Source organism: Bombina bombina, chromosome 7, assembly GCF_027579735.1.
Source record: "Bombina bombina isolate aBomBom1 chromosome 7, aBomBom1.pri, whole genome shotgun sequence".
Taxonomy (NCBI): domain Eukaryota; kingdom Metazoa; phylum Chordata; class Amphibia; order Anura; family Bombinatoridae; genus Bombina; species Bombina bombina.
Window position 1 is genome coordinate 541307346 of NC_069505.1, and position 13254 is coordinate 541320599.

Genomic DNA, 13254 nt, shown 5'->3' on the forward strand with positions numbered 1-13254 from the left:
AACAACCTATGAGATGTTAATGTACACATTAACAATATTCAAATATTTCTTCCTTTACTTTGGACATCCAGCCCATGAATTTCCCCATTTATAGACAATGTATTTCAGTCCTATTCCTTTATTCATTAACCCTTCCTATTCATGGTCAAATATTTGCCTGTAAAATTTGTCATTTCCAGAATTGTTTTTAAATTTTCACATAATGTCTTTTATATTACCTGTTCTTTTATGTGTGCTATAGGAGTGTTCCACCTTAACCTAAATGAGGGGAGTGTCTGACGGGCTTTCCTCCTGAGCGCTGGTTGGTTGCATCTCCCTTCATAAGGTGGGGTGGTATATACCTTGGTCATATCCTATGACTAAGCGCCTGTAACGGCACGAAACGTGTCAGGATCACACCCTTTCTGGACTTTTTTGTCACTCATGTGCATCCATTTTTGAATTTTAAATAATAAAGCAATCTTCTGCATATTTTTCTTACCCCTGAGTGCACCGGATTTCTTCTGTTTTCTGAGATAGTACTCACTGTTGCGCTGACCAGACCAACTCCTTCTCCTTTCCCCCCAGAGTGGCACCCAGAGGCAGGACAAGTCATCTCTTTCCTCTTTCCCTAATGCAAATGGTTAGTACATACAACGAACAATGCATACAGCCAGAAAGAAAAGACAACGAGAATAGTTAACCCCTCCCCCAACAATCCCAACTGATCAACACTGAGCTGAAGTTCTAGTCCAACAATAAAAAAGGTCTCCCCCCCTCACTTTGCAAAGATACATTTCTTCAATGCTGTAACTTTGCCTGTCCTTTATTTATCTTCTGCCGACCTGGCCCAAAACCCCAGCCTAAGCAGCAGAGTCATCTTCATTTGCAATTTGCCGCTCCTCACACTCTCTTTGTAGGTGAAGTTTCAGCAAATTGGGTGAGTCAAAGAACAGTGGTCCTCTCGCAGTATGGGTCTCAGTCTTGCTGGGAACAGCAGTGCTGCCGTTCTACCTTGTTCCAAAAGTTGTTTGCAATATGGTGAAAATTATCGTCTTCTGGCAGCCACTGCCACAGAATAATCCTGGAATAAATAAATTCTTTTTCCATTGTATTCCAGTGTAGGAGCCTTTCTGTATGCTTGTAAGATGGATACTTTGTCCTTAAAGTTGAGATATTTCACCTTGACGCGTTGGTTGGTTTTTCTCACTTTGCTTTTCTGGTCACCCACTCTGTGTGCTCTTTCCACTGTGTAAGGTAAAGACTCTTTTGGAATGTTGAGCAGACCCGACAAGGTGTTCTCTGAAAACTCCACCAGCTGTGAGCCTGGTAGTCACTCAGAGACGCCCACTATCCTTAGATTGTTTTGATGCGACCTGTTTTCCAGGTCGTCGATCTTTGCCCACAGCTGTTCATTCTGTTGTTGTAAGGTGTGTACATGGGCTTCAGTTTCTCTGTGCCGATTTTCCCCATCTGCCACCTTCTGCTCCACCTGTGTAAGCCTACCATTGAAAGATTTGACGAACAACGCTGAAATTTGGGTGGGTGTCCATTAGGCTGGCGGATACTGCATCCTCCGCCTGCCCTGAAGCCTGTTGGTGCTCTACCTGATGTTTTTTCTTGTCTGCATTCTTCAATCTGTTTGTCATTGTATCTGTTTTTTTGGAGTAAGAGTCGTTTTACTTTTGCATACAGTTCTGAGAGTCCCACAATTGCTATTTCAACTGCACACAACAAAGACGGTGTAGTTATTAGGGTTTTGAGAATAAATGAACAGTGGCAACTAGGCCTGAGTGTACCAGATCCTTCAAGTTATCTAGCAATATTTAGTGAGCGGTGGGTGAGCGGGGGGGAGAAGGCCCATATGACTTAGCCCTGCATTATGGTAGGGAGTGGTATCTCCTCTTTATTTGTAGGGTAGTTAAACAAAGCACCAGGAAGAGCAGTGTGAGTGTCCCCCCAGGTGGAATTTGGCAGGTTGCTGTGTTCAACGGTAGATTTATTTCTGTATCACAGGGTCTTTATGTTGCAACTATGTGTTTACAGGTCTTGAGGCCATCGGGGTTTAATCCTTCAGCTGTAGAACGTATGGGGGTAGCAGCCAGTCACTTACTTATGGTGTCTCCTTATCTGCCCCTTTCTCTTCCTCTCCCAGCTATTCTGCACCACGTGTCAGCAGTTAACCTCTGCACCAGCCCTGATGTAGTTGGGCTAAGAATTGTCTATTTATTATTAGCATCGTTATTGTGCATGGCTCCTCTGTCTAGATGGCCCTTGTAATCAGCAATAGTTAAAATGGCAGTAAAGAGTCTAAACTTGGGCCTGCTGTGCAATTGCAACTCCTTAATTTCTCTCTGCTTTTATTTCCAGGACTTTATCCTGTCTCTTTATTGCATGCCCAGCCTGCCTAGACTGACTGTTTGAGTTCAGCCCCTGGGTCTTAACTCTTTGTGGTATTTCTGCTGGGGTTTGCACTTTATTACTTGAGTGCGTCACACACCTTCACCTTCCCCTCCGATTGGCAAAATGGCGTTTTACCGCCAAAGCTTTAACTCACCTCCTCGACCGGACCTGTCTCTCCTCAGCTGCCCAAAGACACTAACAGGGGATATGTTGCCCTGCTGCTATCTTCCAATTCAGGTCTGGATCTGTTACTAGATCCACTGCTATGGCTGCAGCCTCTCTCCTCCACTCCTTTCTAGCGATGCTTCACGGTGGGGGAGTCAGGTGACAGACTCCTCACCATTTTCGCTCCAGACAAGAGTATATACCCCTTGCCAAGGAATGTGGCTTGTTCTGGGCTGTTTTGGGTGAGCTTGATTAGGTAGCAGAAGTTAAAAGTCCGGAGATGCTCTCCCCTGCTTCCACTCACAGCGCCCGCCCACCGGAAGTTCCAACTTTGAATTTTTACATCTGTCATCATGCACCCATGTCCAATTTGGGACATTTCTGTAGCTGGCCAATGTAATTTACCTCCATCAAACAATATATTTTTGAAAAGTAGACACCCTAGGGTATTTGAAAAGCTGATTTTTTTCACACTTTTCATGCACTAATTCAACTACCAGTCTTTGTCAAACCTTTGGGTATTCATTTTTTTGTGTTTTTTTTCACACACGTAATTTAGGCATGGATTCTTAATTCCTTTTATGTGTTACCAACAAAAAACACCTCAATATGTCTTCAACACCATCTCCTGAATACAGTGATACCACCTGTGAATAGTTTTGTCGTGTTCTCAAGGAGCTTAAAGGCCTTATTTTTAGGGGGCACATGCACCCTGTGTCCTATTTGAGACATTTCTGAAGCCGGCCAATGTAATTTACCCCCATCAAACCATTTAATTTTAAAATTAGACAGCCTAGGGTATTTGAAATGGTGGTATTTTAACACTTTCCATGCACTAATTCAACCACCAGTCTTCGTCAAACTTTTGGGTAGTCATTTTTTTTGTTTTATTTTTTACACACACATTGTACTTTAGGCATGGATTCTTAGTATCTGTTATGTGTAACTGACAAAAAAACCTCAGTATGTGTTCAACATCTCCTAAATACAGTGATACCACTCATGAATATGTTTGTCGGGTTATAAGGGCTTAAAAGGCCTTATTTTTAGGGGGCACGTTCCAGTTTTCCAAATTGGAATTTTCACATCTGTCATCTAGCACCCATGTCCTATTTGGGACATTTCTGAAGCCAGCCAATGTAATTTCCCCCCATCAAACCATACATTTTTGAAAACTAGACACCCTAGAGTATTTGGAAAGCTGGTATTTTAACACTTTCCATGCACTAATTCAACCACCAGTCCTTGACACACGTTTGGGTAGCCCTTTTTGTGTTATTTTTCACACAAATTGTACTTTAGACATGGGTTATTTGTGTTACTGACAAAAACACCTCAATATGTGTTGAACACCATCTCCTGAGTACAGTGATACCACCCATGAATAGGTTTGTTGGGTTCTCAGGGGGCTAAAAGGCCTAATTTTTAGGGGGTGAAGTCCAGTTTTACAACTTGGAATTTTGACATCTGTCATCATGCACCCATGTCCTTTTTTGGGACATTTCTGAAGCCGGCCAATGTAATTTCCCCTATCAAACCATATATTTTTGAAAAGTAGACACCCTAGGGTATTTGGGAAACTGGTATTTTAACACTTTCTATGCACTAATTCACTTTTGGGTAGTCCTTGTTTGTGTTATTTTTAACACACATTGTATTTTAGGCATAGATTCTTAGTTCATGTTATGTGTTACTGACAAAATACGCCTCAATATGTATTCAACAACATCTCACAAGCACAGTGATACCAGCCATGAATATGTTTGTTGAGTTCTCAGGGGGCTAAAACGCCTTAATTTTAGGGGGTGCATTCCAGTTTTCCAAACTGGAATTTTCACATCTGTAATCATGCACCCTGTGTCCTATTTGGGACATTTCTGAAGCCGGCCAATGTAATTTACACCCATCAAACCATATATTTTTGAAAAGTAGACACCCTAGGGTATTTGAAAAGCTTGATTTTTTTCACACTTTTCATGCACTAATTCAACCGCCAGTCCTTGTCACACTTTTGGGTAGTCCTTTTTTTGTGTTATTTTTCACACACATTGTATTTTGGCATGGATTCTTAGTTCCTGTTATGTGTTAATGACAAAAAACACCTCAATATATGTTCAACAACATCTTCAAAGTACAATGATACCACCCATGATTAGTTTTTTAGGGTTCTCAGGGGGCTAAAAGGCCTTATTTTTAGGGGGGACATTCCAGTTTTCCAACTTGGAATTTTAACATCTGTCATCATGCACCCATGTCCTATTTGGGACATTTCTGAAGCTGGCCAATGTAATTTCCCCCATCAAACCATACATTTTTGAAAACTAGGCACCCTAGAGTATTTGGAAAGCTGGTATTTTAACACTTTCCATGCACTAATTCAACCACCAGTCCTTGATACACGTTTGGGTAGCCCTTTTTGTGTTATTTTTCACACACACCTTGTATTTTAGGCATGGATTCTTTGTTCAAGTTATGTGTTACTGACAAAATACACCTCAATATGTGTTCAACAACATCTCACAAGTACAGTGATAGCAGCCATGAATAGATTTGTCAGGTTCTCAGGGGGCTAAAACGCCTTATTTTTAGGGGGTGAAGTCCAGTTTTCCAATTTTGAATTTTCACATCTGTCATCATGCACCCATGTCATATTTGGGACATTTCTGAAGCTGGCCAATGTAATTTACCCCCATAAAACCATAAATTTTTTAAAAGTAGACACCCTAGGTTATTTGAAAAGCTGGTATTTAACACGTTCCATGCAGTAATTCAACCACCTGCCCTTGTCAAACTTTTGGGCAGTCCTTTTTTGTGTTATTTTTCACCCACATTGTACTTTAGGCATTGATTCTTAGTTCCTTTTATGTGTTACTGACAAAATACACCTCAATATGTGTTCAACAACATCTCACAAATACAGTGATAGCAGCCATGAATAGATTTGTTGGGTTCTCAGGGGGCTAAAAGGCCTTATTTGTAGGGGTGCATTCCAGTTTTCCAACATGGAATTTTCACATCAGTCATCATGCACCCATGTCCTATTTGGGACATTTCTGAAGCTGGCCAATGTAATTTACCCTCATAAAACCATATATTTTTAAATAGTAGACACCAAAGGGTATTTGAAAAGCTGGTATTTTAACACTTTAAATGCACTAATTCAACCACCAGTCTTTGTCAAACTTTTGGTTAGTCATTTTTCTGTGTTATTTTTCACACACATTCTATTGTAGGCATCGGTTCTTAGTTCCTGTTATGTGTTACTGACAAAAAACACCTCAATATGTGTTCAACAATATCCCCTGAGTACATTGAAACTACCATAAATAGGTTTGTCGAGTTCTCAGGAGGCTAAAAGGCCTAATTTTTAAGGGGTGCACTTTTTTTTTCCAAATTGGAATTTTCACATCTGTCCCATGTCCTATTTGGGACATTTCTGAAGCCGGCCAATGTAATTTCCCCCATCAAACCATATATTTTTTTTTAAAAGTAGACACCCTAGGGTATTTGAAATGCTGGTATTTTAACACTTTCCATGCACTAATTCCACCACCAGTCCTTGTCAAACTTTTGGGTAGTCCTTTTTTGTGTTAATTTTCATATCCATGGTACTTTAGGCATAGATCCTTAGTTCCTGTAATGTGTTACTGACAAGAAAACACCCCAATATGTGTTCAACAACATCTCCTGAGTATAGTGATACCACGCATTAATAGGTTTGTCGGGTTCTCAGGGGGCAAAAAGGCCTTATTTTTAGGGGGTGCATTCCAGTTTTCCAACTTGGAATTTTCACATCTGTAATCATGCACCCATGTCCTATTTGGGACATTTCTGAAGCCGGCCAATATAATTTACACCCATCAAACCATATATTTTTGAAAAGTAGACAACCTAGGGTATTTGAAATGCTGGTATTTTTTTTTTATACTTTTATTGAAATAAGAAATGCATTACAGAAACACAAAACACCTACATCATATTGTAATACAATAAACAATGGCTAGTTCAATTACAACTTAAGAGAATGGTTATACAGAGAAAAGTAATGCATTATTTGAGGAAGAGGAGTAGGACATATTTGTCCAGTAGTCCGGTAAAAGCACAATGTTTATTGAGTTCCGTCTCCAATGTTTGGACAGGCCTTAAAGGGCCTGTGAGTTTTAATGTTAAGAGTTATGGGAGACGGGAGCATGTTATCATGTGAACTTGAAAAACATATTAGAACATATTAACGTACAGCGATGGTGAAGGCACAAATCTTGGTGTCGTAATCTCTCAGATTCGCAGTCCTGGAGAGGTCATGTTGATTTAAACATATTTTTAATGCCCTGCATTCACTTCGCTATTAGTGTCTATCCGACGGGCACGAGCGGATAGAGAAAGGGGTAGGATGTTTGGGTAAGGAAGGGATGAGGATCGGGTATTGGGAAATAGAGATTAAGTTTTAACAGAAAGGGTAGTTATATTGACAGGTCTGTTAATCTGACTAAGTGTTTTTGGAAGTATTCCATCTCATAAGCATTAATTCATGTGTGGTTATTTTCCCTATCTTAAGATAATGATATCTCTCAAGTGCCAATAGAGAGTTAACTTGTTCCAACCATATTTCAAAAGTCGGTACTGTTTGTGTTTTCCACCTTTGTGGGATTAGAGTTTTTGCCCTGCTTAACATTATATACAACAGGGACATCTTGGCCTCATCTTTTAGTTTCGGTAAGTTGAGGAAAAGCAGAACACTTGGATCTTGTGGAATTTGTGTGGAGAGTGTCTTGTTCATGTGTGCAAAAACTTGTGGCCAAAAGGCTCCCATACTGGGGCACGACCACCAAAAATGTAGAAGGTCAGCGGTTTCCCCTGAAATGCTGGTATTTTAACACTTTCCATGCACTAATTCAAACACCAATCTTTGTCAAACTTTTGGGTAGTAATTTTTTTGTGTTATCTTTAACACACATTCGGCTAGATTACTAGTTTTGCGTTATGAGCGGCTCGGTACTAACTTGCATGTTATTTCCACTGTTCACCTCCCTATAGTGCTGTTATTACAGGTTTGCAAAAACCCGGTGTTAGTGGGCAATATGGCAGTGTTGAGCAAAATTGAGCTCCATACCACGCTCAAATACCAGCCCTGCTTTGAGCTGGCTTTACATGCTCGTTCACGATTTCCCCATAGACACCAATTGGGAGAGCCGGCTAAAAATACCTGCAATAAATGATTGTAAAGCTCCGTAATGCAGACCCATAGATTCCTATGGGGAAAGAAAAGTTATGTTTACACCTAACACCCTAACATAAACCCCGAGTCTAAACACCACTTATCTGCCGCCCCTGACATCACCGACACCTACATTACACTTATTAACCCCTAATCTGCCGCCCCCAATGTCACGACACCTAACTACACTTATTAACCCCTAATCTGGCGCCCCTAACATCGCCGCCACCTACATTACAGTTATTAACCCCTAATATGCCATCGCCGACACCTACCTACACTTATTAACCCATAATCTGCCGCCCCAAACGTCGCAGCCACTATACTAAATGTATTAACCCCTAAACCTAACCCTAAATCTAACCCTAACACCCACTAAATTTAACATAATTAAAATAGATCTAAATAAAAATTACAATTAATTCCTAAATAATTCCTATTTAAAACTAAATAGTTACCTGTAAAATAAACCCTAAGCTAGCTACAATATAACTAATAGTTAGATTGTAGCTATCTTAGGTTTCATTTCTATTTCACGGCTAAGTTTGTATGTATTTTAACTAGGTAGACTAGTTAGAAAATAGGTATTAACTATTTACTAACTACCTAGTTAAAATAAATACAAATTTACCTGTAAAATAAAATATAACCTGTCTTACACTAACACCTAACATTACACTACAATTAAATCAATTACAATAATTAAATACAATTAACTAAATTACAAAAAATAATAAACACTAAATTACACAAAATAAAAAAGAAATGATCAATATATTTAAACTAATTACACCTAATCTAATAGCCCTAATCAAAATAACCCCCCCCCCAAATAAAAAAGCCCCCCCAAATAAAAAACCCTAGTCTAAACTAAACTTCCAATAGCCCTTAAAAGGGCTTTTTGTGGGGCATTGCCCCAAAGAAATCAGCTCATTTACATGTAAAAAAAAAAAAAAATACAAACAACCCCCCCAACAGTAAAACCCACCACCCACACAACCAACACCCCCCAAATAAACCTAAGCTCCTCATTGCCCTGAAAAGGGCATTTGGATGGGCATTGCCCTTTTTCAGCCCAAACCCTAAGCTAAAAATAAAACCCACCCAATAAACCCTTAAAAAAAAACTAACACTAACCTCCGAAGATCCACTTACAGTTTTTGAAAACCGGACATCCATCCTCAATGAAGCCGAGAGGAGTCTTCATCCAAGCGGCAAGAAGTCCTCAACGAAGCCGGGAGAAGTCTTCATCCAAGTGGCAAGAAGTGGTCCTCCAGGCAGGCAGAAGTCTTCATCCAGACGGTATATTCTATCTTCATCATTCCGACGCGGAGTGGCTCCATCTTCAAGACATCCAACGCGGAGCATCCTCTTCTTTCGACGGCTACTGAAGAATGAAGCCAATAGGATTGAGCTGGCATTCTATTGGCTGCTCCAATAAGCCAATAGAATGTGAGCTGAATCCTATTGGCTCACTGGATCAGCCAATAGGATTGAAGCTCAAACCTATTGTCTGATTGCATCAGCCAATAGGATTTTTTTCACCGTTAAATCCGATTGGCTGATAGAATTCTATCAGCCAATCGGAATTCAAGGGACGCCATCTTGGATGACATACTTTAAAGGCACCTTCAGTGTAGGGCTGGGACCGTATGAAGAGGATGGTCCGCGCCGGGTGTCTTAAAGATGGAGCCTCTCCGCGTCGGAAGGATGAAGATAGAAGATGCTGTCTGGATGAAAATTTCTGCCCGTCTGGAGGACCACTTCTTGCCGCTTGGATGAAGACTTCTCCCGGCTTTGTTGAGGACTTCTGCCCACTTGGATGAAGACTTCTCCCAGCTTCATTGAGGATGGATGTCCGGTCTTTAAAAACTGTAAGTGGATCTTCGGGGGTTAGTGTTAGGTTTTTTAAGGGTTTATTGTGTGGGTTTTATTTTTAGCTTAGGGTTTGGGCTGAAAAAGAGCTAAAGGCCCTTTAAGGGCAATGCCCATCCAAATGCCCTTTTCAGGGCAATGGGGAGCTTAGGTTTTTTAGATAGGATTTTATTTGGGGGGTTTGGTTGTGTGGGTGGTGGATTTTACTGTTGGGGGGTTGTTTGTATTTTTTTTTTTTATAGGTAAAAGAGCTGATTTCTTTGGGGCAATGCCCCACAAAAGGCCCTTTTAAGGGCTATTGGCAGTTTAGTTTAGGCTAGGTTTTTTTTATTTTGGCGGCTTTTTTATTTTGATAGGGCTATTAGATTAGGTGTAATTGGTTTAAATATTTGATCATTTCTTTTTTATTTTGTGTAATTTAGTGTTTTTTTGTTTTTGTAATTTAGTTAATTGTATTTAATTAATGTAATTTATTTAATTGTAGTGTAAGGTTAGGTGTTAGTGTAAGACAGGTTAGGTTTTATTTTACAGGTAAATTTGTATTTATTTTAACTAGGTAGTTAGTAATTAGTTAATAACTATTTACTAACTAATAACCTAGTTAAAATAAATACAAACACACCTGTAAAATAAAACTAAAACCTAAGATAGCTACAATGTAACTATTAGTTATATTGTAGCTAGCTTAGGGTTTATTTTATAGGTAAGTATTTAGTTTTAAATAGGAATGATTTAGTTAATGATAGTAATTTTTATTTAGATTTATTTTAATTTTATTAAAGTTAGTGGGTGTTAGGGTTAGATTTAGGGTTAGGTTTAGGGGTTAATAACTTTAGTATAGTGGCTGCGATTTTGGGGGCAGCAGATTAGGGGTTAATAACAGTAATGTAGGTTGTGTCAATGTTAGGGACATTAGATTAGGGGTTAATAATATTTAACTAGTGTTTGCAATGTGGGAGTACAGCGGTTTAGGGGTTAATATGTTTATTAATAATTTTATTTTAGTGTTTGGGATACGGGAGGGCCTCGGTTTAGGGGTTAATAGTTAGTTTATGGGTGTTAGTGTAATTTTTAGCACTTTAGTTATGATTTATATGTTACGGATTTGTAACATAAAAGCCATAACTACTGACTTTCAGTTTACGGTATGGATCTTGTAATTATGGACTGTACCGCTCACTTTTTGGCCAGCCAGGCAAACTCGTAATACCAACGTTTTGGAAGTCCCATTGAAAAATGACTTTTTGAAAGCTGCGGTAGTTACGTTGCATTACGGCCAAAAACGTGTGCGGTACAGATATATCTTCAAAACTCGTAATACCAGTGGTAGTGAAAAAGTAGTGTTATGAGGCTTTTTCCCTCATAACGCAAAACTTGTAATCTAGCCGATTGTATTTTAGGCATGAGTTCTTAGTTCTTGTTATGTGTTACTGAGAAAAAACACCTCAATATGTGTTCAACATCTCCTGAGTACAGTGATACCACCCATGAATAGGTTTGTCGGTTTCTCAGGGGGCTAAAAGGCCTTATTTTTAGGGGGTGCGGTCCAGTTTTCAAACTGGGAATTTTCACATCTGTAATCATGCACCCATGTCCTATTTGGGAAATTCCTAAAGCCGGCAATGTAATTTCCCCATCAAACCATATATTTTTTAAAACTAGACACCCTAGGGTATTTGGAGAGCTAGTATTTTAACACTTTCCATGCACTAATTCAACCACCAGTCCTTGACACATGTTTTGGTAGCCCTTTTTTGTGTTATTTTTCACACACATTTTACTTTAGGCATGGATTCTTTGTTCCTGTTATGTGTTACTGACAAAAAACACCTCAATATATGTTGAACACCATCGCCTGAGTACAGTGATACCACCCATGAATAGGTTTGTCGGGTTCTCAGGGGGCTAACAGGCCTAATTCTTAGGGGGTGAAGTCCAGTTTTCCAACTTGGAATTTTCACATCTGTCATCATGCACTCATGTCCTATTTGGGACAATTGTGAAGCTGGCCAATGTAATTTACACCAATTAAACCATATATTTTTGAAAAGTAGACACCAAAGGGTATTTGAAATGTTGGTATTTTAACACTTTACATCCACTAATTCAAACACCAGTCTTTGTCAAACTTTTAGGTAGTCATTTTTTTGTGTTTTTTTTTCCATACACGTAATTTTGGCATGGGTTCTTAATTCCTGTTATGTGTTACTGACAAAAAACACCTCAATATGTGTTCAACAACATCCCCTGAGTACATTGATACCACCCATGAATAGGTTTGTCGGGTTCTCAGGGGGCTAAAAGTCCTTAGTTTTAGGGGGTGCATTCCAGTTTTCCAACATGGAATTTTCACATCTGTCATCTTGCACCCATGTCCTATTTGGGACATTCCGAAGCCAGCCAATGTAATTTCCCCAATCAAGCCATATATTTTTGAAAAGTAGACACCCTAGGGTATTTGGAAAGCTGGTATTTTAACACTTTCCCTGCACTAATTCAACCACCAATCCTTGTCACACTTTTGGGTAGTCCTTTTTTGTGTTATTTTTCACACACATTTTACTTTAGGCATAGGTTCTTAGTTCCTGGTATGTGTCACTGACAAAAAACACTTTTATATGTGTTCAACACCATCTCCTGAGTACAGTGATATACATGAATAGGTTTGTCGGGTTCTCAGGGAGCTAAAAGGCCTTATTTTTAGGGGGCGCATTCCAGTTTTCCAACTTGGAATTTTCACATCAGTATTCATGCACCCATGTCATATTTGGGACATTTCTGAAGATGGCCAGTGTAATTTACCCTCATAAGACCATATGTTTTTGAAAAGTAGACACCCGAGGGTATTTGATAAGCTCATATATTAACACTTTCAATGCAATAATTCAACCACCAGTCTTTGTCAAACTTTTGGGTAGTCCTTTTTTTGTGTGTTATTTTTCACACACATTGTATTTTAGGCATGGATTCTTAGTTCCTGTTATGTGTTACTGACAAAAAACACCTCAATATGTGTTCAAAAACATCTCCTGAGTACAATGATACCCCCCAGGAATATGTTTTTTTGGGTTCTCAGGGGGCTAAAAGGCCTTTTTTTAGGGGGTGAAGTCCAGTTTTCAAACTTGGAATTTTCACATCTGTCACCATGCACCCATGTCCTATTTGGGATATTTCTGAAGCCGGTCAATGTAATTTACCCCCATCAAACATATATTTTTGAAAACTAGACAGGATAGGGTATTTGGAAAGCTGGTATTTTAACACTTTCCATGCAGTAATTCAACCACCAGTCCTTGCCACACTTTTGGGTAGCCCTTTTTTGTGTTATTTTTCACACACATTGTACTTTAGGCATGTATTCTTAGTTCCTGTTATGTGTTACTGACAAAAAACACCTCAATATGTGTGCAACACCATCTCCTGAGTACAGTGATACCACCCATGAATAGGTTTGTCGGGTTCTCAGTGGGCTAAAAGACCTTATTTTTAGGGGGTGCAGTGCAGTTTTCCAACTTTGAATTTTCACATCATTCATCATGCACCCATATCATATTTGGGACATTTCTGAAGCCGGTCAATGTAATTTACTGCTATAAAACCATATATTTTTAGAAAGT